The 23617-nt window shown below is 45.7% G+C and overlaps 1 protein-coding gene across 9 annotated transcripts in view; it reads right to left on the bottom strand.

Annotated features, from left to right (window-relative positions):
* The window catches only part of PNPLA4 (patatin like phospholipase domain containing 4), a 265224-nt gene that overhangs the window by 153664 nt on the left and 87943 nt on the right, over nucleotides 1–23617 (bottom strand). For 3 of the 9 annotated variants that reach the window (XR_007515875.1, XR_007515876.1, XR_007515878.1), the window contains one exon: nucleotides 12719–23532. The exons of the other annotated variants lie outside the window; for them this stretch is intronic. The gene's annotated coding sequence lies outside the window, so the exon portion shown is untranslated. Of the gene's footprint in view, nucleotides 1–12718; nucleotides 23533–23617 lie in introns of those variants that run through there. 9 annotated transcript variants of the gene reach the window in all.

Genomic DNA, 23617 nt, shown 5'->3' with positions numbered 1-23617 from the left:
GCTCCAGCCCCCAGCTCTCCTTCCAGCCCCCTAGATGCCACCGCTTCCAGCCCAGCCCAGCTGTGCCCACTGAGGCCTGTCCAAATGGCAGGTTCTGGGGGGAAAATTGTTGTTGATTTCAGCCCCTAAGTTTGGGATGATTTGTTAAGAGGCAAAACATAACCAGACCTCATGTGGACTTGAGACCAGAGCCGCTTATTCAATGAACACATTTGGAGTGTACGATGGACCAGAGCTATTCAAATCGGTGACATTCTGGGCACGCCGAGCTTCCGCAGGCTCCCCCATGACACAGCAGGGAAAGAGGGTTTAGTGAAAATATCTTCCTGTGAACACAGAACGTAAGCCATTTCCGCTGGTCAGGAGCTTACATTCTAATGGCGAGGAGGGGAAACAGGCATAAATTAGCATCATAACGTAGCCCACAGGGGCACTCTGAAAGTTCTCCATGCAACACGGGTCTACAGCGCTGGGGACATCGCTCCCCCCACTGAAATGTAGCAGAGATGAACATACCCAAGGCCTCTGCTCTCAGGGATCTTGGTGGCACAGGCAGTTTGCGATCCATTGCTAACCCTAAGGTTGGCGGCTACACCCACCCAGCAGTGCCGCAGAAGAAAAAAGCTGGTGATCTGCTTCACCCATTGCATCTAGTCAGTTCCAACTCACAGCAACCCTACAGGACAGAGCAGAACTGCCCCACAGGGTTCCCAAGGCTGTAAATCTTTCCAGAAGCAGTCTGCCACATCCTTCTCCCTTGGAGCAGCTGGTGGGTTCAAACCACCCACCTTTCTGTTAGCAGCTGAGTGCTTAACCACTGCGGCACCAGGGCTTACTCTGTGAAGCTTACAGCCAAGAAAACCCTGAGGAAGAGTTCTACTCTGTAACACCTGGGGTCACCATGAGTCAGGGGTCGACTTGGCTGCAGCTAATGACAAGGATGATCGATAACCAGTAGACAAGCCAGCAACCAGAATGATTTCAGGTGAAGAGAAGAGCCGACCACAACGAGGTGGTACAGCTAAGAGAAGCCGCTACCCTAGAGCAATCAGTGTTATGGACTGAACTGTGTTCCCCCCACATTTTCTGGAAGTCCTAGAGCACATGTACCTAAAAACATGATCCTGTTTGGAAATAGGACCTTTTCACTGTTAATGAGGTCAGACCAGAGTAATTGCTGTTATTGTTAGTTGATTCTGGCTCATGGCAACCCCATGTATACAGAGTAGAACTGTTCCATATGGTTTTCATGGCTGTGACCTTTGGAAAGCAGATCACCAGGCCTTTCTTCTGAGGTGCGTCTGGGTGGGTTTGAGCCGCCAACCTTTCAGCTAGTAGTCAAGTGCTTAATTATTTTCGTCACCCAGGGACTCCATACAGGAGTAAAATACAGGAGTAAGGTGGTCCTAAATCTAATCCCTTCTGGGTGGAGTCTTATAAAAAAGCAGAGTAGATGCAACACAGACGCCACGTGATAACGGAGGCAGAGACTTCTATAAGCAGGAAAGGAGCACCAAGGGTCGCCGGCAGCTACCAGAAACTAGGAGAGAGACCCCGAAGGAAGCAACTTGGCTGAGATCTTGATTTGGACTCTTAGCCTTCAGCACTGTGAGAAAATAAATGTCTGTTCCTTAAAGCCACTGACTTTGTAGTATTTTGTTATGGCCGCACCAGAAAGCTAGGATGGCCGGGGAATTCTTTGATGAAGAGGCACTTGAGTGGAGACCTCCAGATAAAAAGGCCACCGGCCACGTCAAACATGAGGGCAGAGTCAGGAGATGGCAAGTGCTGAGACTTTGACGGGGGCCTGGAGAGAAGGCAGTCAGGGTGCAACGGGCAAGGTAGCAGGGGTGAGAAAGAAAAATCTTGGATAATGAGGCGAATCACAAACGGGAGCTCCCAGGCCACGTGGACACATTTCATTACCCTGCTCGAAGTGGGAAACTGCTGGGCCGTGTGAAGCCAAAGAGGCTAGTAATTTACTCATGCATCTCATTTACAAACCACTCTGACTTCAGGAGGCTCGTGGGCAGGAATACAAGCAGGGAGTCCAGTTGGGGAGCTGTTTCAGTGTCCAGGTGAGGGACAGAGTGGCTTTCACTGCAGGTGGTGGAGGTGGTGAGAAGCGATTGCTGCTATCCATTCGCCTCCAAGTCATGGTGACCCTATGCACAACAGAACAAAACACTGCCCCGTCCTGCACCATCTTCATGATCAAAGCACTATACCGGACAATATTCTCAGGTCATCCATAGGGCTTTCATTGACCGATTTTCCAAAGCAGATTGTAGGACCTTTTTTTTCTCTTTTCTTTTGAGGCGCCTCTGGGTGGACTTGAACCACCAACCTTTTGGTTAGTAGCTGAGCATGTTAACTGTTTACACCACCCAGGGACCCCATACAAGCTCTGATTACTTCTAAACGTGTAACCAAAACCAAACCCGTTGGTTGCCGTCAAGTCCATTCCAATGCTATAGGACAGAGTAGGACTGCCCCCCATAGAGATTCCAAGGAGCAGCTGGTGGATTCAAACCGCCGACCTCTTGGTTAGCAGCTGTAGCAGAGATAATTTGTTCTCAATGAATGTTGTTGTTGTGAGGTGCTGTGGAGTGAGTTCCATCTCATAGCGACCCAATTACAATGGAAGGAAACGCTGCCCAGTCCTGTGCCATCCTCACAATCATGATATGCTTGAGGCCATTTTTGCAGCCACTGTGTCAATCCATCTCCTTGAGGATCTTCCTCTTTTCCGCTGACCCTGTATGTTACCAAACATGAAGTCCTTCTCTGGGGACTGGCCCCTCCTGATAGCATGTCTTGCCAGCCTTGCTTCTAAGGAGCATTCTGGCAATATTTAGCCATTGTTCTGATTTTTTTTTTTAATAGAGAAAGGAGGCTCATTTGAAGTCAAGTGGTTAGAGACATCAGTTCCGAGCCAGTGGTACCTCTGGGTGTTAGGAGATCTCGGCAGGCATCCCCATCACCTCAGTAAGTGTTTGCCACATGATGTACTGGGGCCATATGCGTCCCCACCACCTCGGGAAGTGTTTTCCACATGGTGTCCTGGGGCCATATGCACCCCCATCACCTCAGGAAGTGTTTTCCACATGGTGTCCTGGGGCCATAAGTGTCCCCATCACCTCGGGAAGTGTTTACCACATGGTGTCCTGGGGCCATATGCCTCCCCATCACCTCAGGAAATGTTTTCCCCATGCTGTCCTGGGGCCATATGCGTCCCCACCACCACAGGAAGTGTTTTCCACATGGTGTCCTGGGGCCGTATGCATCTCCATCACCTCAGGAAGTGTCTTCCACATGGTGTCTTTGGGCCATATGCATCCCCATCACCTCAGGAAGTGTTTTCCACATGGTGTCCTGGGGCCATAAGTGTCCCCATCACCTCGGGAAGTGTTTACCACATGGTGTCCTGGGGCCATATGTGTCCACACCACCTCAGGAAGTGTTTTCCACACGGTATCCTGGGGCCATATGCGTCCACATCACCTCGGGAAGTGTTTTCCACATGGTGTCCTGGGGCCATATGCGTCCCCACCACCTCGGGAAACGTTTTCCACATGGTGTCCTGGGGCCATATGCGTCCCCACCACCTTGGGAAGTGTTTTCCACATGGTGTCCTGGGGCCATATGCATCCCCACCACCTCGGGAAGTATTTTCCACATGGTGTCCTGGGGCCATATGCGTCCCCACCACCTCGGGAAGTGTTTTCCACATTTTGTCCTGGGGCCATATGCGTCCCCATCACCTCGGGAAGTGTTTTCCACATGGTGTCCTGGGGCCATATGCGTCCCCACCACCTCGGGAAGTGTTTTCCACATTTTGTCCTGGGGCCATATGCGTCCCCATCACCTCAGGGAGTGTTTTCCACATGGTGTCCTGGGGCCATATGCGTCCCCACCACCTCAGGAAGTGTTTTCCACATGGTGTCCTGGGGCCATATGCGTCCCCATCACCTCAGGGAGTGTTTTCCACATGGTGTCCTGGAGCCATATGCGTCCCCACCACCTCAGGAAGTGTTTTCCACATGGTGTCCTGGGGCGATATGCATCCCCACCACCTCAGGAAGTGTTTTCCACATGGTGTCCTGGGGCCATAAGCGTCCCCATCACATCAGGAAGTGTTTTCCACATGGTGTCCTGGAGCCATAAGTGTCCCCATCACTTCAGGAAGTGTTTTCTACATGGTCTCCTGGAGCCATATGCATCCCCAGCACCTCAGGAAGTGTTTTCCACATGGTGTCCTGGGGCCATATGCATCAGCACCCTCTGAGCATCTTGCTGACAAGGTAGGCTCCTGGTCCCACTTCCTGCCAGTCTTACTACTAGCAAACATGTGAGGTGATTATTTGGACCTTAAAGTTTGAGCACCCCTGATGAGGAATCCCTGCGTGGTGCAAAAACGATGAACGCGCTCAGGCCCTAACTAAAAGGTTGGAGGTTCGAGTCCACCCAGAGGTGCCTTGTAAGAAAGGCATGTCAACTCCTTGCGAAACATCAGCCATTGAAAGCCTACGGAGCACAGTTCTACCATGAAACACACGGGGTCGCCACGAGTCAGAGCTGGCTTGACAGTGACTGGTTTACCACTGATTATCCGGTTGCGATTTTCCAAATTGCAGGCACAAGTTTGAAGGAGATGAGGTTGCCCCTGGGTACAAGAGACCAGATTCTATCTTTGTGATAACCAGTAATGCTGGACTCCCTAACTTCATGCGGGAACTTCCTAGGTTGTCCAGACCACCAGTCTCTTGTCTTTCACAGAGAACTCTGACATGTGGACGTTAAATTATCAGACAAGCCCCAGCTGCAGGGCAGAAGTTCCAGTCCACCTGAAGGTCTGTGGATGTGGGAAAAGCTCCTAATCTCCCCCGGTCTCAGTTTGCACGTTGGAGGAGACAATCCATGAGACACTATATGCAAAACCACATTGTCAAGTGTAAAGGCCACACACTCTGTAAGTTATCAGTGGTTAACAAAGAGGCCCCTGGAACAGGACACACACTTGTCCCTCCCATCAGGCAGAAGCCATAAAACGAGACTCTGAGGAATATATACGTACAGCAAGGTCCCTCGGTGGCACAAACGTTTTTACTGGGCTACCAACAGACAGGTTGGTGGTTTGAACCCACGCAGCAGCACCACAGAAGAAAGGCCTGGCGATCTGCTTCTGTAGAGATCACAACCAAGAATATCCTATGGAGAAGCTCTACTCTGCACACATGGGGTGGCCACGAGTCGGAATCAACTCGACAGCAGCTCACAGAAACAACGTATGCACATTGACTGTTGGTTACTCACAATTTCCATGAAAGAGAAAGACAAAGTAAATGGATTTCTACAAAAATGCCAGATATTCTGAATATAGGATCTGTTAAAGTAAATCAATGTAATCTTCACCAGAACTGCTCAGGGATAGCATTATTTTTTCTATTCAATAGGGAGAAATCACGTTTAGAAGGTCGCCCAGCTACAGAAGTTGAAGAATCCAAAAAACATGAAAATCCAAATCTTGTTTTTGCCACAATTTCAGGTTAACACTAGAAGCATAATTTGGTTATTATATTCTAAATTCCTTTTTAAAAAATTAAGTTAATTTAACATGCTCCTTGCATGCATCAACCGAGAAAGATCTTAAATTGATTCTTCTAAATGGTCGAGCACCCTTTTTCGTATTGTTTAATGACATGCTCTAATATTATAAGTGTGACTGAGTTCTTAAAACGCATTTCATAATTTATACGGCGGCTTGTCAACACCAGTAGGCTTAAAATAAACGAGCTGCAGACACTCCTCTCAAGAGTTTATAAAATATTTTTAGTATTGATGGTCATAAAACACTAGGCAATTTTTTGTGTCATCGTATTTCAAGCAGTGTCCAGTGCATGACCAACATAAAAAAGTACATGTGAATCAAACTTTCTATTTTGCAAGCTAGGAAAGAAAACACAGAACCGCGTTTCCTATTGGTTTTTCTACTCAAGACCTGTGTTACAAATCCCGAGCCAAAGGTAACCCACAGCGTTTAATCACGACCAGCCGGGTGCACACATCACAGCATTGCCGCAGCTCCTTGCCTTGACTGATGCTAGGCTTGCTTACGATGTAAACCTTTGTTCTGTGCCCCAGGGTACAGGATCTGGCCACATTCTTATTGATTCATTTTAATATGCATTTGGGGATAAACATATTTAATATACTTTATTGGATATTTATCAATTTATAATAAAACAGTATTTAAAAATATGTGTCTTAACATTCTACATATTACATGATTAAAATACCTCTACGTGCAGGCAGGAAACTCTGGTTGCGCGGTGGTTAAGAGCTCAGCTGCTAACCAAAAGGTTGGCAGCTGGAATCCACCAGCTGCTCCTTGGAAACCCTGTGGGGCAGTTCTACTCTGTCCTGTAGGGTCGCTATGAGTCAGAATTGACGGCAATGGATTTTTGGCTTATGGGTGCGTATATTCGTGATATGAGTGTGTTGGAGCCCTGGTGGCGCAGTGGTTAAGAGCTCATGCTTCTAACCAAAAGGCTGGAGGTTTGAATCCACTAGCTGCTCCTTGGAAACCCTATGGGGGCAGTTCTACTCTGTCCTATAGGGTCACTACGAGGCGGAATCGATTCAACGACAACAGGTTTGGGTGTTTTGTATATATACGTATACATAGATATCCCAAACCGGTTGCCATCAAGTCAATTCCAACTCACGGCAACCCCATGTGTGTCGGAGTAGAACTGTGCTCCATACGGCTTTCGACAGCTGGTTGGCTGATTTCTCAGAAGTAGTTTTTAGATCGCCAGGCCTTTCTTTCGAGGCACCTCTGGGTGGACTTGAGATGCCAACCTTTTGATTAGCAGCCGACTGCATTAACTGTTTGTACTACCCAGAGACGGACTCTCTCTCTCTATATGTATATATATATATATCAATGATTATCTATAAATATATATATACATATATGTGTGATTTATATATTTATGTAGAATATAAAATTGTGAATATCCAGTATATGCGTGTTTGTGTGTGTATATATATATAAAAAACCTCAGTGCCGTATATATATGTAATATGTATATATTCCAAAACCTAAACCAAATCTATTGCCATCAAGTCAATTACGACTTATAGCGACCTTACAGGACAAAGCAGAACTGTCCCACAGGGTTTCCAAGGAGTGGCTGGTGGATTCGAACTGCAGACCTTTTGGTTAGTAACCAGAGCTCTTAAGCACAATGCCACTAGCATTTCCACATGTATTAGCGATTTAAAAAAAAGTATGCTACACCAGGAAAGTATAGCTAATATTTTCATGTAATCTAAATGACTAAATGCATTTATATCAAAGTCCACCAATTTTTTTAAACCAAAGTAAAACAGATCTCTTTACTAGAGTCTTTTTATTTGCTTCTTTTTTTTATGGTAAATATATAGGCAACAAAACACTTGCCATTGCAAAATCGTTCACATGTACTTTGTCAGTGGCATTAGTGGCATTTTATCACGTTTTTCAACCATCTTCACCATTATTTTCAACATTTAACACTAAGATTTTATGGCTAGACGGTGGAGTTTCAACAGCCAAAACTGTATACATGACAACTCATTTGAAGACTTGCCATTTAAATCAATAAATAGTAACAACACTGCAATCCAAGAATTTAAAAGTTATCTATCAGATTAAACTTTAATTCATTTATTACATAGCAAACATTCACCAGGAAAAGGTTAATACTTCTTTGGTGAACTGTACAATGTTTAAAATCTAATAAGACGTAATAAAAGGATAATTTACAAACAAGAGAATTAATTTCTAGTAGCTGTTTATCTGTTTGGATTGCCAGTGGCTCTCCGAAGTCAGGAAAAGGCATGATAACCTGGAGCAGAGAAAGACAAACGTACCTCCTCCATCACGGTTTTTATTACCTGCTTTCCCCCCTGAGGAGGACATGAGGGATGAATGAACTCAGCTTCTATCACTGATTCATTGCTTCCAAAACAAGGGAGCAACTTCGGATGCTTCAAGAACAAATAAAAAGCAGAAGAGATTTTAAAGCGGTTTGTAGAGAAAGGCTGGAATAAAGCCACAGCTAAGAGTGGGCCCTCCTGGTGGTGGCCATCAGGATGAGAGGTGGGTGCCTTCCCAGAGGGGCAATGGGGTGGTTTTTAACTAAAGTATGATAAATATGCAGCCCGAGTTTTTTGGTATCGGTCGGAACCGACTTGACAGCACCTAACAACAGCAGCAACAGTTCAGGATGGCTGTGGGAAAACCAAGTAGAATGCTTAAAAAAAAAAAAGCTGTTAAGTTGATTCTGACTTCTGGCAACCCCACGTGTGTCTGAGTAGAACTGTGCTCCATAGGGTTTTCAGTGGCTGATTTTTCAGGAGCAGATCACCAGGCCTTTGCTTCTGGGTAGACTCAAACCTCTAGCCTTCTGCTTAACATCCAGGTACATTAATTGTTTGCACAACCCAGAAACTCCAGAACGTTAAATAAACCAAAAAACGAAACCCATTGCTGTCAATTCCTATTCATCATGACCCTACAGGACACAGCAGAACTACTCCACAGGGTTTCCAAGGAGCGGCTGGTGAATTCGAACTGCCAACCTTTTCGTTAGCAGCTGAACTTTTAACCACTTCGCCATCAGGGCTCCATTTACAACCCTGTGTGTGTGTGTGTATATGTATGTTTTTGATTTTAGTGAGGGTGGCTATGAATCAGAATTCAACTCGATAGCAATGGATTTTGGTTTGGGTATAGATATAGGAGAGAGCCCTGGTGGCACAGTGGTTAAGCACTTGGCTGCTAACTGAAAGACAATGGTTCAAACCCACCAGCCACTCCTTGGGTGAAAGATGTGGCAGTCTGCTTCCACAAAGATTATAGCCTTGGAAACCTTATGATGCAGTTCTAATCTGTCCTTTAGGGTCACTTTGGGTCAGAATTGACTCAAATGCAACAGGTTTTTTTTTTTTTTTTTTTGGTATGGACATAGGAGTACCCTGGATGGTGTAACAACAAAAACTACCTGGCAGTGTATCTAGCTAAACACTGAAGGTAGTGGACTGGTAATGTTGAATTTGACCAAAAATCACCAGAAATCGGGCAGGCAGGGAGCCCCCAGGCACTAGGAACTTCATAAAAGTGGCAAGGGAGCCGTGATTGGACAACGTGAAGAAGAGGTGTCAGAAAGGTTGATGGAGACTGTAAAATCCCACCTGTATAATTTCTCCCACAACCAACCCCAATGACAGTCACTGATAAAAATTAATTGAATCTTTTTTTAAAAAGGCACTTGCACAGATGGAAAAATGAACTTCCCAGGCTTGTCTTCAAGGATGCTCACAGCCTTTCAGGTGCAGAAAAGAAGAGCCATCGGGAGAAGCTGAAGGAGACTCTAGAAGGACAAAAAAGGAAGGGTCTGAGCCGTGAAAATTAAACGCCCTGAAGGAGGAGCGGAGGGTTGGACTGCATGAAAGGAAGCTGAGAGGTCGAGGAGGCTTAGCTGGAGTGGAGGTGCTTGAAAAGATTCTAAGAGGAATTTTTCTCAGGCGGCTGAATGGATAGTCTCTAATTTGTTAGCTAATACACGCAGCGGAGGGTTCAGAAGGTATTACGGTGAGCTAAGGAAACTGGAATGGAAATAAAGTTCCCATTGCTTTCATGGTATGATTGCATCTTTAGAGACGACAATCCAAGAATTCAGGAACAGCCTGTCTTAAAAGGTAGTGCAATTTTTATCATCAAAAATAGCACATTAGGTGCTTTCCAGACGAAAATGAACACTGTGACCTCCAACTAAGGAGTTCTGCACTTGCCACAGTCAGCCACAGACTCCTCCTGGTGAATGGTATTGAAATACTCTAAAGAGCCCAGGCAGTTGCCTACTGATGACGTACTTGGAATGCCTGATAGTAATATAGCACTGACAGCTTAAATCGTCCTTTTGCATACATTGACTGTTTTAAATGCCCTGCTCTTCTGTGAGGCAGGACCGGTCTCATCTTACAATGAGACTGAGAGTCAGGGAGGTGGAGAGATGAATCCTCACAAGGGGCAGATCTGTGTCTCTCATTTGTCTTTTAACTCCCTATCAAGGGTCCTTTCTCCTTTTCCACAACCATGGAATGAGAGGTTGATCCCAAAATGTCTGTTGTAAAATCAGTTCTGCATGGGACCCTTACATACATGTCTGAGAAACAGCTGTGCAATACTGGAAACACACTTTTAGTTCTTCAATTGTCCTATCTACTAGAAGAAGGAGGAGAAGGTGAAAGATGAGGAGGAGAAGGAGGAGGGGAAGAAGACCTAAGTCATGGGGTATTGCGAGAACTAATCAATTAACACATGTAACATTCCCATTTGCAGATGACACAACCTTGCTTGCCGAAAGAGAAGACTTGAAGCACTTACTGATGAAGATCAAAGACTAGAGTCTTCAGTGGTTAAAAGGCCGGCTGCTGACCAAAAGGTCGGCAGTTTGAATCCACCAGGTGCTCCTTGGAAACCCTGTGGGGCAGTTCTACTCTGTTCTATAGGGTCGCTATGAGTTAGAACTGAATCAACGGTTTTTGGTTTTTTCATTTTCAGTATGGACTACACCTCAACATAAAGAGAACAAAAATCATCACAAGTAGACCAATAAGCAACGTCATGATAAACAGAGAAAAGACTGAAGTTGTACAGGATTTCATTTTACTTAGATCCATAATCAATGCCAATGGGAGCAGCAATCAAGAAATCAAATGACATATTGCACTGAGCAAATCTGCTGCAAAAGACCTCTTTAAAGTGTTGAAAAGGTCAGTTTGAGGAGTAAGGTGCACCTAATCCAAGCCATGATATTTTTAATTGCTTCATATGCATGTGGAAGCAGGACAAGGAATAAAGAAGACTGAAGAAGAATTGATGCCTTTTAATTATGGTGTTGGTAGAAAATACTGAATATACCACAGACTGCCAGAAGAACAAACAGGTTTGTCTTGGAAGAAGTACAACCAGAATGCTCCTTAGAAGCAAGAATGCAACACTACATCTCACATACTTTGGACACATTATCAGGAGGGACCAGTCCCTGGAGAAAGACATCATGCTTGGTAAAGTACAGAGTCATCGAAAAAGAGGAAGACCCTCAACGAGAAGGACTGATACAGCGGCTGCAACAATGAGCTCAAGCGTAACAACGACTGTGAGGATGGCGTAGGACCAGGCAGTGTTTTATTCTGTTGTACACAGGGTTACTGTCAGTTAGAACCGACTCGATGGCACCTAACAATAAGAAAAACAGAGTTGCTAGAAGAGTTCTTGGCAAAAGCAAGCACAAAATAGATGCCCACTGCTCTTATTGCTGTTGACATGTATTGTTATGATTGAAATGAAAAAAAGCATAAAAGCATAAATTTTCTGGGAGCAAGCCCACTGTTCATGTGTGAGGCATCTCCAATCAGTAACAGAGCATCTTATTGGCTCTCATTTGAAGCAGGGAAATATTAGAATGGCGAGCAGGAACGAGACTCAAAAGTTAACTGTCTCCCGTGGCCACATGCTCTCAGGCTCTTTTCTAGTAGTGGCCACCCTACACACACACACACACAAACACACACTCACACACACATACATGCCCATACGTGCACACACACATATACCCATACTCACGCTGACACTCACTCACACACACATACATACCCACACTCACATATATACTCACATTTGCATACACAAACATACATACCCACACTCACACTCACACACACAAACATGCAAGCAGCAAAAAAAGCAGCGATGGGGAAGACAGGTGCTAGGCCACATGAGACCTCCACGGAACCAAGACGCAGAGGCCGAAAAGAGACAAGGACCTTCCCTCAGAGCTCACAGAGACAGAAAGCGTTCCCCTGGAGCTGGCGCCCTGAATTTGGACTTCTATCCCCCATACTGTGAGAGAATAAATTTCTCTTTACTAAAATCACCCATTTGTGGCATTTCTGTTATAGCAGCACCAGGTGACTAAGACACATGGTTAGAAGAAATCATTCAAGAAAAAGAAAAAAATGTGGAACCTGCTAGTTTCTGGCAGAAGGACCAGGAAATGTCCAGGTGCTGAGATGAAGATTGTGTGATGTTCCAGAAAAGCCCAAAGCGTTTGGAGCATAATGACTCGAGGAGAGAAAGGTGCAGGAGACAAGCTGAGCGAGGGAGAGAGGAGCCAGCTGATGCAGCGAACTGCCTCGGGGAGAGACATCTTAGGATGGAGAGCTACTGGAGAACCCAGGCCACCCCAGAAGAATGAGCTGCTTTGCAATCGCATAGGCTCATTCTGGGTGCTGTGTGGGAAATGACTGGAGTGTGTGGGGAACAGCCACTGTCGGAGAAGCAGGAGAACGATACAAGAGGCTGGTCAGGATCGCTGAGACAAGACTGGTATAATCGGTGGTGTAAAGGGCTTGTGTTTGGTTGCTAACCAAACGGTTGGCGATTTGAACCCACCCGCCAGTGGCACTGTGGAAAAAAGGCCTGGCAATCCACTTCTGTCAAGATGACAGCCGAGAAAACCCAATGGAGCTCAGTTCTGCTCTCTAACACGTGCGGTCGCCAAGAGCCGGAGTCAACTCGTCGGCAGCTTGTGTGAGCAGAGATGGTGAGAAGCAGTCGGATGTGGAGTATGTCAGCGAGATACCCGTGACAACTCACTGTGGGATGGGATACAGAGTGAAAGCAGATTATTTAGGGAAATGCTCTTCCAAAAGATGTATGTGCTAAAACAAAAATGGCTGAGCCTGTTATAAAACCCAATCCTACATTACTGAAGAGCTCAGAGGTCACCGTTCCAACTTACATGCTCACCCCCAATTCCCACCCCACCTAGAATCATTTCCAAAACCACAGCGGTCACCCTAGAGTAGATTCAGACTTGTAGCAGCTCCATGAGTTACAGGGTAGAACTGCTCCATAGGGTTTTTTGGCTGTAATCTTTATGGAAGCAGATCGCCAGGCCTTTTTTCCGCTGCACTGCTGGATGAGTTTGCCAATCTTTCCGTGAGTAAACCAAATAAAACCAAACACATTGCCATTGAGTTGATTCCGACTCATAGTCGAGCACGAACCACTCGCGTCACCAGGGACCTAGAGTCATTTACCAAAGACCATGAATGTTAACCATCATTATTGAATAGGATAAAGCATGATGAGTCTGACTCAAAGGGAGGACTTATTCAGGAATGTTTCATATCTTGCTTTGTTAAAATTACTTCTTTGTTTAAAGTCATGCACAATTTTTAAAGGATGAAGGAAATGAAAAATTTACACTCAGTCATTTTATTGACATGGAAAATAGGATTTTTTTTTCTTTGTCTGGATGCAGTCTGTGTACTGTGCCTTGCTGTATGCAAGTGGACCCTTCTGTAACAGCTGCTTGCCTCTGACCTGTCCTTTCCCGATTGTAAAGGTTCTCCTTCCTACTCCACTTTATAGGAACTGCTTCCTATTATTGTCAGTTGTGGGGTTTGTCCCTTTTTCTCAGCATCAGTGTATAGCAGTTTCTCACCTCTCTTCCTGCAGGGGACCAAGTCTCAATTTTTACTTGCAGTTTGTGATTCCTAGTTCCACATCTTAAGGTGTTATCCTTTGTGCACTCGAGTACTATAAAATGACTTCCCGTTGCGTAGTTTGGGGGCATAGATTGGTAGGAACTTAGCTTTTTTTTTTTTTTAATTGGTTCTTCCCAGAGGGCAGTTTGCTGGCGTTTACAGAGCTGGGTCTATCACGGCGGTGGCAGTGAGGGAGAGGTGCTTTGCGTTCGGACATTTCTATCAATGTTCCTGAAGTTACCGCCCCGTAGGCTCCAGCAGCCACGCTGAAATGGAAGGTGAGATTGGGACCATTTCCATTTTGACTTTTCAGTATGTAAAAAAAAAAGAGGCAAGGCTGTATGACTGCGCTGCGGGTGGCGCCAGAAACAATTTTTTCCAGATGACGGTGATAAGACTGTCCTCGTTAGGTTCTGCGCTCAGAGACAGCGGAAGTTTCTGGCTGAATATTATCACTCAAGTGGCACTGACAGAGAATATCAAGTTGAATAAAAACGGGCAGCCTCAGCCGAAGGAAAGAAAACGCTCCGCAAGCCTGTGTGGTTGTCGCAATGAGTCAGCCACCGAACCCTTCAGGCTGAGCTGCTCAGTGGGGGATGTAGAAACTCACAGAGACTCTCACAGTCTAAGCTGTCATTCTCTCTCCTCCCTACACACTGTGTCCCCAGCGGCCAGCTAAAGTTCTGGAAACAGTGGCAGGATCAAAGTCTGTTGCTGCAAAGGAAACGATCTCGGTGAGCTAGTGATCTGCGCGCAAAGGCTCTGGGAAAGGCCAAGTGTTTCCCTCCTGCTTGTTGGTGCTGAGCGAGCTGTGTGTCCAGAACTCCGGAGTCCACATGGTTTAAGGGCGTATTGCAGGTAGATACCTGCCGGACCTTCCGGAATGCACTCACTACATCGCTGTCTCCTCCAGAGAGGATATTAGAGAGATGTCTGTTTGAACAGGGTTTTCGTCATTTTGCAAATGAATCATGGCACATATCACCTACCGCCACACACAATAAACCATTCCTTAAATTTAGTTTGGGGAATGGAGCGTGAAGGGAAGGAAGAGATTCACCCTGACAGATAAATGTGTGTGCTCTCTTTTATCAGAAAAAGAAAATATGCACCAGTGAGTCTCTCTTTGGCTTTGCTATAAACAAGTGTCCACCCAAATTCACAGCCCACGTTTCTCAGACGACTCCGTATGACTACTGGTTCTTGTTGTTAGCTGCTGTTGCAATGCCCCCAATTCATGGTGACCCCACGTACAACTGAGAAAGGCTGCCCAGTCCTGGGCACGTAGATTGGACCATTGTGACCCACGGAGTTTGCAGCGGCTGGTTTTCAGAAGTAGATTGCCAGGCCTTTCTTCTTAGGCTGTCTTAGTCTGGAAGGTCCACCGAAACCTGTTCAGCAGCTTAGCAACATGCAAGCCTCTGCTGACAGACGGGTGTTGGCCGCGGGTGAGCTGCGTTGGCCGGGAACGACTACTTAGGGTCTTTTGATGGACTCCATCCTGATTCATCCCTTACGTTTTCATTGTGCGCTTTGTCTTCGCCTGGGAGTTACCTCACAGCCTTTTGGTTGTTGGAAGATACAAACATCAAGTGAATGAACAGACTGTCCTTTGCTGAGGCTGCTGATGCCTGGGCCCCCTGAGAGTCTCAAGTCTGCAGTTTTCAGTTTCTTCGTTGACATGATTCCAAGACACAACAGTAGCATCCGTTCAAGACAGCACAACGTAGGTCAGGGACGCATTATATCTGGAGAAAACTGAGACAAAAATAAAAACCTAAAGAAATTCAAAACCTCTAGAATGAGCCATTTGGGAGGGTTGGTAGTGATAACTGAAGAGCAAGCATGCTTAATAAATTAGGAGTGATAGATATCTGTTAACATCTGATGGATAGATGACTCAGAAATAAATTCCTGACCACAGACTCGCTGGGTCTGAGTTTGAATGCCTCATCTCTCCACCTTCTAAGGAGTCCTGGCCATCTTCTCACCACCAAATCTTTCTGTTGACCATTGCTACTCTCACCCTGACTGTAGTCATGTCTACCGAGTTGACATGATATGACTACTTCCACTGTATTTTTTTTTTTCCAGAGTAAAGACTGCTTACAAAATTACCACGCAGACCTGCTGAAAACGCATAATTGGGCTACATATCCTAATTTGGGCACCAATCGATTTTATTAATTCCATCTTGATCATGATGTCAGTTGCTGTTGTTGTTAGGTGCTGTCGAGTCGGTTCCACCTCATAGTAAACCTATGTACAACAGAACAAAACCCTGCCTGGTCCTGCATCATCCTCGTAACCGTTGTTATGTTTGAGCCCATAGTTGCAGCCACGCATCAGTCCATCTCATTGAGGGCCTTCCTCTTTTTTGCTGGACAATAGTAATATTAATTTTATGGTTTTCTAGATATCTTCTTCCATATGAACTATTGGAGGTTATTAGGTTTATTTTTTTCCTAGGAGCCAGCATCGCCAGGTCAACTATTGTTGTTGTTATATGGAATTTAGGCATTTCTTTCACAGTCACACACAGGGTCTCTGGTTCACCAGCTGGAGACGGGGTTTGCAGCCACTCCACAGATTGTAATAATGTTGGAAAACGAAAAGATGGAAGTACCCAATGTAGAGAACAGAGAAGTAAATCATGACACCCCCATAAAGTTGAGAAAAGAAGAAGAAAGTGGAGAAGGAGGAAAAGGAAAAGAAGAAGACAAGAAGGATTCAAGAAAAAACAGGCAGAATATTAAGGGATGTTAACAAATAACCCTCTCTAGTGGAGACCCCGGAAACCCTGGTGGCGTAGTGGTTAAGTGCTACTGCTGCTAACCAAAAGGTCAGCAGTTTGAATCCGCCAGGCACTCCTTGGAAACTCTATGGGGCAGTTCTACTCTGTCCTATAGGGTCTCTATGAGTCAGAATCGACTTGACAGCAGTGAGTTTGGTTTTTTGGTTTTTAGTGGAGACCCTGGTGGCATAGTGGTTAAGTGCTATGGCTGCTAACCAAAGGGTCAGCAGTTCGAATCCACCAGGCGCTCCTCGGAAACTCTATGGGGCAGTTCTACTCTGTCCTATAGGGTCACTATGAGTTGGAATCGACTCGATGGCAATGGGTTTGGTTTTTTGGTTTAGTGGAGACTCAATAGTAATATTAAAAGGTTATTTTTACTTTCTTCTTGGACTTTCAGAGTTTCTAAAATACAAGGAAATATTATCCGACTTGTTTTGTAAAATTAAAAATATACAATAAAGCTGAAACTCCAAGTATGTGAAAAGTATGATGCATAAAAGTCAACGCCTGCCAGGGACAAAGAAGCCATGTTCCAAGCACTGGACAATGAACATGCCCGCTGTGTTATGACTGACATAACGCTAGGGACCACAGGGGTCAGCTGTGTGATTCTGCCCTTGCCTTCAGTAACAGAGGGCAAGATAGTGAGGGTATCTGAGGATCAAGGTTAGGGACAGAGAGATTTTCTCTCAAGCAAGGCCAGGAGCTCAGGGAGGCTACTAGCTCCCCAGCAGATTCCTTTTATTTAGTCCTGAGGCACAGAAGTGTCAAAATACAACTTAGCCACAGTGTAATACTAGAACACTAGACAGACAGACAGTCAGACAGATAGCTGGTGCTGCGCTGACTTCAACCCATGGCTATCTAATATACAACAGAACAAAACGTTGCCTGGCCCTGCTTTATCCTCACAATCACCAGCATGTTCAAGGCCATTGTTACGGCTATTGTGCCAACCCACCTCACAGAGGGTCTCCCCCGCCCTTGGTGGTCCTCTGCTTCACCAAACACGATGTCCTCCTCCAATGACTGATCCCTCCTGATGACGTGTTCAAAGCAAGCAAGTAGGGCAATGTTTTGTTGTGTATGACCCATAAGGTCTTCACTGGCTGATTTTCGGAAGTAAATCACCAAGCCTTCCTTCCTAGTCTGTCTTAGTCTGGAAGCTCTGCTGACACCTGTTTACCATGGGTGACCCTGCTGGCATCTGAAATAGTTGTGGCTAACTCCCAGCATCAAAGCAACACGCAAGCTACCACAGTGGGGCAGAATGACAGACGAGCGGTGGAAGAGAATAACACATAGCCTAATTTAGACCAGAAAATGTGATACGTTCACAAGTCAATGAGAATGACTCTAAAGGTGATTGATTATCCAGCAGACCAATGATACAGTGTTTTGCTACCCCTTCCCCCAAAATTACTCGTCCTATTTTTTTTTATCAAATAGGGAAAACAGTAATATTCATTTTAGACATGTATATTGTTGTTATTGTGTGCCATCCAGTTGATTCTGACTCACAGCGGCCCTATGGGACAGAGGAGAACTGACCCATAGGGTTTCCAAGACAGTCAGAAGAACAAACAAGTCTGTCTTGGAAGAAGTACAGCCAGAATGCTCCTTAGAAGTGCGGATGACAAGGCTTTATCTCACATACTTTGGATATGCTATCAGTAGGGACCAGTCTCTGGAGAAGGACATCATGCTTGTTAAGGTAGAGGGTCAGTGAAGAAGTGGAAAATCCTTAACAAGATGGGTTGACACAGTGACTACAACAATGGGCTCAAACACAGCAATGATAGTGAGGACGGCACAGGACCGGTCAGGGTTTTGTTCTGTTGTACACCGGGTCACTATGAGTCGGAATCCAGTTGGTGGCACCTAACAACAACGACAATCTTTACGGAAGCAGACTGCCACATCTTGCTCCCACGGACTGGCTGGTGGGTTCAAACCACCGACCTTTCGGTTAGCAGCTGAACTCTTAACCGCTGCACCACCAGGGATCTTTAGGTCAGGACAATACAAATTGCTAAATGTGAAGCTTAAATGCACACCCAAAGACTCTCTGTTTACACAAACAAAAACCAAACCCACTACCATCAAGTTGATTCTAAGTCACTGCGACCCTAGAGGACAGAGTAGAAATGCCCCCTGGGGTTTCCAAGGAGAAGCTGATGGATTCGAATGGTTGACCTTTTGGTTGGCAGCCTATCTCTTAACAACTGCATCACCAGGGCTCCTACACAAATAAGCCAACTCTAATACATACCACTTTTGGAAACAAAGTGTTCGTATTCCAAGGTGGTGTCACGGCAGGAAGCTGTCATGATCTTCGTTGCACTTCGGTAACTGCCTACTAGCTGGGCAGAGGCTGTTTGGCCTCGTGCTGCTGTTTGGCAGCCGGTGTAGTTGCTATCTGGCATTCATTTAAGATGGTCAACTAGGAAACCTAAATTAATAAAACATCACCAAATCAGGTGATCAGGTGCTCGTTCACCACCAGGCAGCCCCTTTGTGTCTGAACCAAGGAAAGAGGAAGTTGAATGGTACAGAGTCTGGAGTAGGAATACTTGAAAATGACCTTGCCCATGGCTAACTCTTGTAGGCTCAAGAAAATATAGATAACTATTTTGTAAGTTAGATCTCTCTCTGGACCAACTACCAGCAGAACAAAATGCTGTCCAGTCCCACGCCATCCTCCCTGTCGCTGGCTTGCTGGAGTCCGTCGTTGCCTTCCGGCCTAGGGGACTCGCCTTCCGGCCTACGGGACTCACCTTCCAGCACTGTATCGGACAATGCTCTGTTGTCATCCATGGGGTTTTCACTGGCTGATTTCCGGAAATAGGTTACCAGGCATTTCTTCCTAGTCTGTCTGAGTCTGCAAGCTCTGCTGATACCTGCCCACCGTGGGTGACCCTGCTGGTATTTGAAATGCTGGTGGCATAGCTTCCAACATCCCAGCAACACGCCAGCCACTACAGGGCGACTCATTGACAGAGAGGTGGGGAGTGCAACTCCTAAACTAGCCGAAAAGCCCTTACACGACTGCCCCTCACTTACCTTTCCAAACTCATCCTCTACCACTCTCTCCTTGACCATGATGTTTCAGCTAAAACGGCTGTTTTTTCAGTTCCTCAAACACTCGAGCTCATTCCTGCCTACCTCTTCCTCACTAGCTGCTCCCTCTGCCTGGAAAAATCTTTACCAGTACCTTTGCATGTCTGACACCCCCTTATCTGTTAGGATTCAGCTTACATATCAACACTCCAGAAAAGCCCACCTTGACCCTTGAAGTAATCTAGCAGGCTGTCTCCACAGACTTTCCCTGACTGATTTTCTTCTTAGGCTTCTCACTTTATTTATTTCCCTTTGAACAAGTTATCTCTGTGTACCTCATTTTCTTGGTCTCTGTAAAGAAGGCAATGTTATTTCATGAAACCATTTCCAGGATCAAGGTAGTTAATACCTGTCAGACAGACACTTTCAGCAATATTCACACACAAAATTAATAATTTTATTTTTGCACAAAGCAATGAATAAATCTTAACTGGGTGATGTTAAGTACTAACTTGCCTAGGATTTAGACTAGTTTTGTTTTTACCTGCCATTGAGTTGACCCCGACTCATGGCAAACCCAGGTACAATGGAATGAAAGACCACCTAGTCCTGAGCAGCCCCACGATCTGTTTCCGATCAGACCACTGTGATTAACGGGGTTTTTATCGGCTGATCGCCAGGTCTTTCTTCCTAGTTGTCTTAGTCTGAAAGCTTCAGTGAAACCTGTTCAGCATCACAGCAAGGTGCAAGCGCCCACTGAGAGACGGGTGGTGGCTGCAGTTGAGGTACACCGGCCAAGAATCAAACCAGGTCTCCCATATGGAAGGTGAGAATTTTACCAGGGAACCACACTGCCATGTAGCAACCAAACCCCATTTACAGACAATCGTAGGATCGTTACTACCATCAACACAAGTAGATCACACAGCCCAGCCCTGAGTTCTACTCTCAAAAGTCTAGAGCTTGAAAATGTTGTTGTTGGGTGCCATCAAGTTGATTCTGACTCACAGCGACCTCATGCGATACAGAATTGCCCCACAGGGTTTCCTAGGCTGTAATGTGTGTGGAAGCAGATTGGCATGCTTTTTCTCCCACAGAGCCACTGGTGGGTTCAAACCACCCACCTTTTGGGCAGTGGAGGTGCGCTTAACCATCATGCCACCAAGGCTCTTGAAAGCACTACTAGTGAGAGTTGCACTCTAACAATGGTAGCACAGGTCTGTCAGTGAACATTTACGCTGGGCATTTACCCAGGAGTGGAAAGGCTGGGTCACAGGGTATGCACGTACCCTAAACCCTGCCAAAGCCAGAACCTGCGTAAGGTGGAAACCTGTCAGAGAAGGAAAACTCAAATATTTCCCACTAAATATAAAGTGACAGAAAAGTGGTGACTGCATCCTGTCCAAGGTGGAAAACCTGCAAAATCCAGAAAAGCAAGGCAGTCTTGGCGAGTTCCAGCTCTCACAGGTTCACTGAATGTACATGCATTCAGCTATATCCAAACCAACAAACAAACAAAAAGCCCACTGCCCTGAGTTGATTTGGACTCATAGCAACCCTATAGGACAGAGCAGAACCGTCCCATAGGGTTTCCAAGGCTGTAATTTGTACAGAAGCAGACTGCCCCATCTTTGCCCTGCAGAGTGGCTGGTTGGTTTGAACCGCCACCCTTCGGTCAGCAGCAGAGTGCTTTAACCACTGCACCACCAGGGCTTCATTTAGCTATGTGGATACTGCCAAACAGTTGTCCCAAGTTCTTTTTCCAAATTACACTTTTTATACTTTTCTTTTTTTTTGGTTCAGTCAAAGGGCTTTCAAATTAGTGCTGCTAAAAATAATTTCCCCAGTATAAAATCCATATGACAGAACATATTCCTATTAGTCCCAAAGATTATTATAATTAGGAAGAATAAGTATCAGTATAAAAATGATAGAGGAATTACAAATTACATCTCACTCTGCACTTGTACTGCGTGCGCCATTATTTGGAATATCTTGTTATTTTAATTACAACCCATTACTCCAGTTGGAATCGTCACAGCAGGCCTTGTTATATATTTTAGGAATAAATTAATTGCATCAGTTTTGGTTTTATCAGGCATGAGCTCATCCAAACGCCCTGACTTGGCATTCATTAAGCGATCAAAGCTTCCATTAATGCTCACAGGAATGTGGAATCCACGTGAATATATCAGTAGGCTGAAGGTGAGTATCTCCCAGGTAGACCTGGCAGCACGTTGGAATGTTAAAACCACAGCGAACGTGCCTTTCTGAGCACAGCTGATCACAGGTAGTTCTGATGCCGCTGCAACGCTCAGATCTGCAGAGCCGGCGGGAGGTCCAAAGACAGCTGAACATGGACATGGTCCTCTGTCTTTATCCTAGGAGGTCCTTACTCTCCATGAACCCAACTTTGGCTTCTTTTTGTCTCATCATTATTGATTCCCTAAGTCAGTAAACCACATTCAAGTTTCTTAAAATACACTTTCTTAAGATACACAACAATGTTATTCAATAGAGAAATGACTGCTTTGAAAACAACCCTGAACAATAATATCCTTTGTTTTAAGATGGGAGTCCCTGGGTGATGCTAACAGCTAATGCACTGGGCTGCTAACCCAAAGGCTTGAGGTTCAAGTCCACCCACAGGGATGGCGGAAGAAAGGCCTGGAGATACACTTTAAAAAAATCAGTGATTAAAAACTATGGAGCACAGTTCCACTCTGACGCACATGGGGTCGCCAGGAGTCAAGCCAGACTCAGAAGAGGACTTAGAACAGGGGATGTCGTGGCTGATGTCAGATGGATCATGGCTGAAAGTAGAGAATACCAGAAAAATATTTACTTTATTGACTATGCAAAGGCATTCGGCTGAGTGGATCATAACAAGTTATGGATAACATATAACATTGTGAAGAATGGGAGTTCCAGAACACTTAATTGTGCTCATGAGGAACCTGTACATAGATCAAGAGGCAGTTGTGACAGAACAAGGGGATACTGAGTATTTTAAAGTCAGGAAAGGCGTGCGCCAGGGTTGTATCCTTTCACCATACCTATTCAATCTGTATGCTGAGCAAATAATCCAAGAAGCTGGACTATGTGAAGAAGAACGGGGCATCAGGATTGGAGAAAGACTCATTAACAACCTGCATTATGCAGATGACACAACGTTGCTTGCTGAAAGTGAAGAGGACTTGAACCACTTACTAATGAAGATCAAAGACCACAGCCTTCAGTATGGATTACACCTCAACGTAAAGAAAACAAAAATCCTCACAACTGGACCAATGAGCAACGTCATGATAAGCAGAGAAAAGATTGAAGTTGTCAAGGGTTCCATTTTACTTGGAGCCATAAGCAGAGAAAAGATTGAAGTTGTCAAGGATTTCATTTTACTTGGAGCCACAATCAACTGCCATGGAAGCAGCAGTCAAGAAACCAAAAGACACATTGCCTTGGGAAAATCTGCTGGTGGCACAGTGGCTTAGCACTCACTACTAACTGAAAGCAGTGGGAAGACGGGGCAGTCTGCTTCAGTAAAGACCGCGGCCTTGGAAACCCTAGGGGGCAGCACTACTCGGCCCTACAGGGCTGCTATGAGTCAGAACCTACTAACTGAAAGCAGTGGGAAGACGGGGCAGTCTGCTTCAGTAAAGACCGCGGCCTTGGAAACCCTAGGGGGCAGCACTACTCGGCCCTACAGGGCTGCTATGAGTCAGAACCTACTAACTGAAAGCAGTGGGAAGACGGGGCAGTCTGCTTCAGTAAAGACCGCGGCCTTGGAAACCCTAGGGGGCAGCACTACTCGGCCCTACAGGGCTGCTATGAGTCAGAACCTACTAACTGAAAGCAGTGGGAAGACGGGGCAGTCTGCTTCAGTAAAGACCGCGGCCTTGGAAACCCTAGGGGGCAGCACTACTCGGCCCTACAGGGCTGCTATGAGTCAGAACCTACTAACTGAAAGCAGTGGGAAGACGGGGCAGTCTGCTTCAGTAAAGACCGCGGCCTTGGAAACCCTAGGGGGCAGCACTACTCGGCCCTACAGGGCTGCTATGAGTCAGAACCTACTAACTGAAAGCAGTGGAAAGACGGGGCAGTCTGCTTCAGTAAAGACCGCGGCCTTGGAAACCCTAGGGGGCAGCACTACTC

This window comes from Elephas maximus, chromosome X, assembly GCF_024166365.1.
Source record: "Elephas maximus indicus isolate mEleMax1 chromosome X, mEleMax1 primary haplotype, whole genome shotgun sequence".
Lineage (NCBI taxonomy): Eukaryota > Metazoa > Chordata > Mammalia > Proboscidea > Elephantidae > Elephas > Elephas maximus.
Note: the sequence above shows the minus strand (reverse complement) of the source record. Positions and strands in the feature narration are given on the sequence as shown.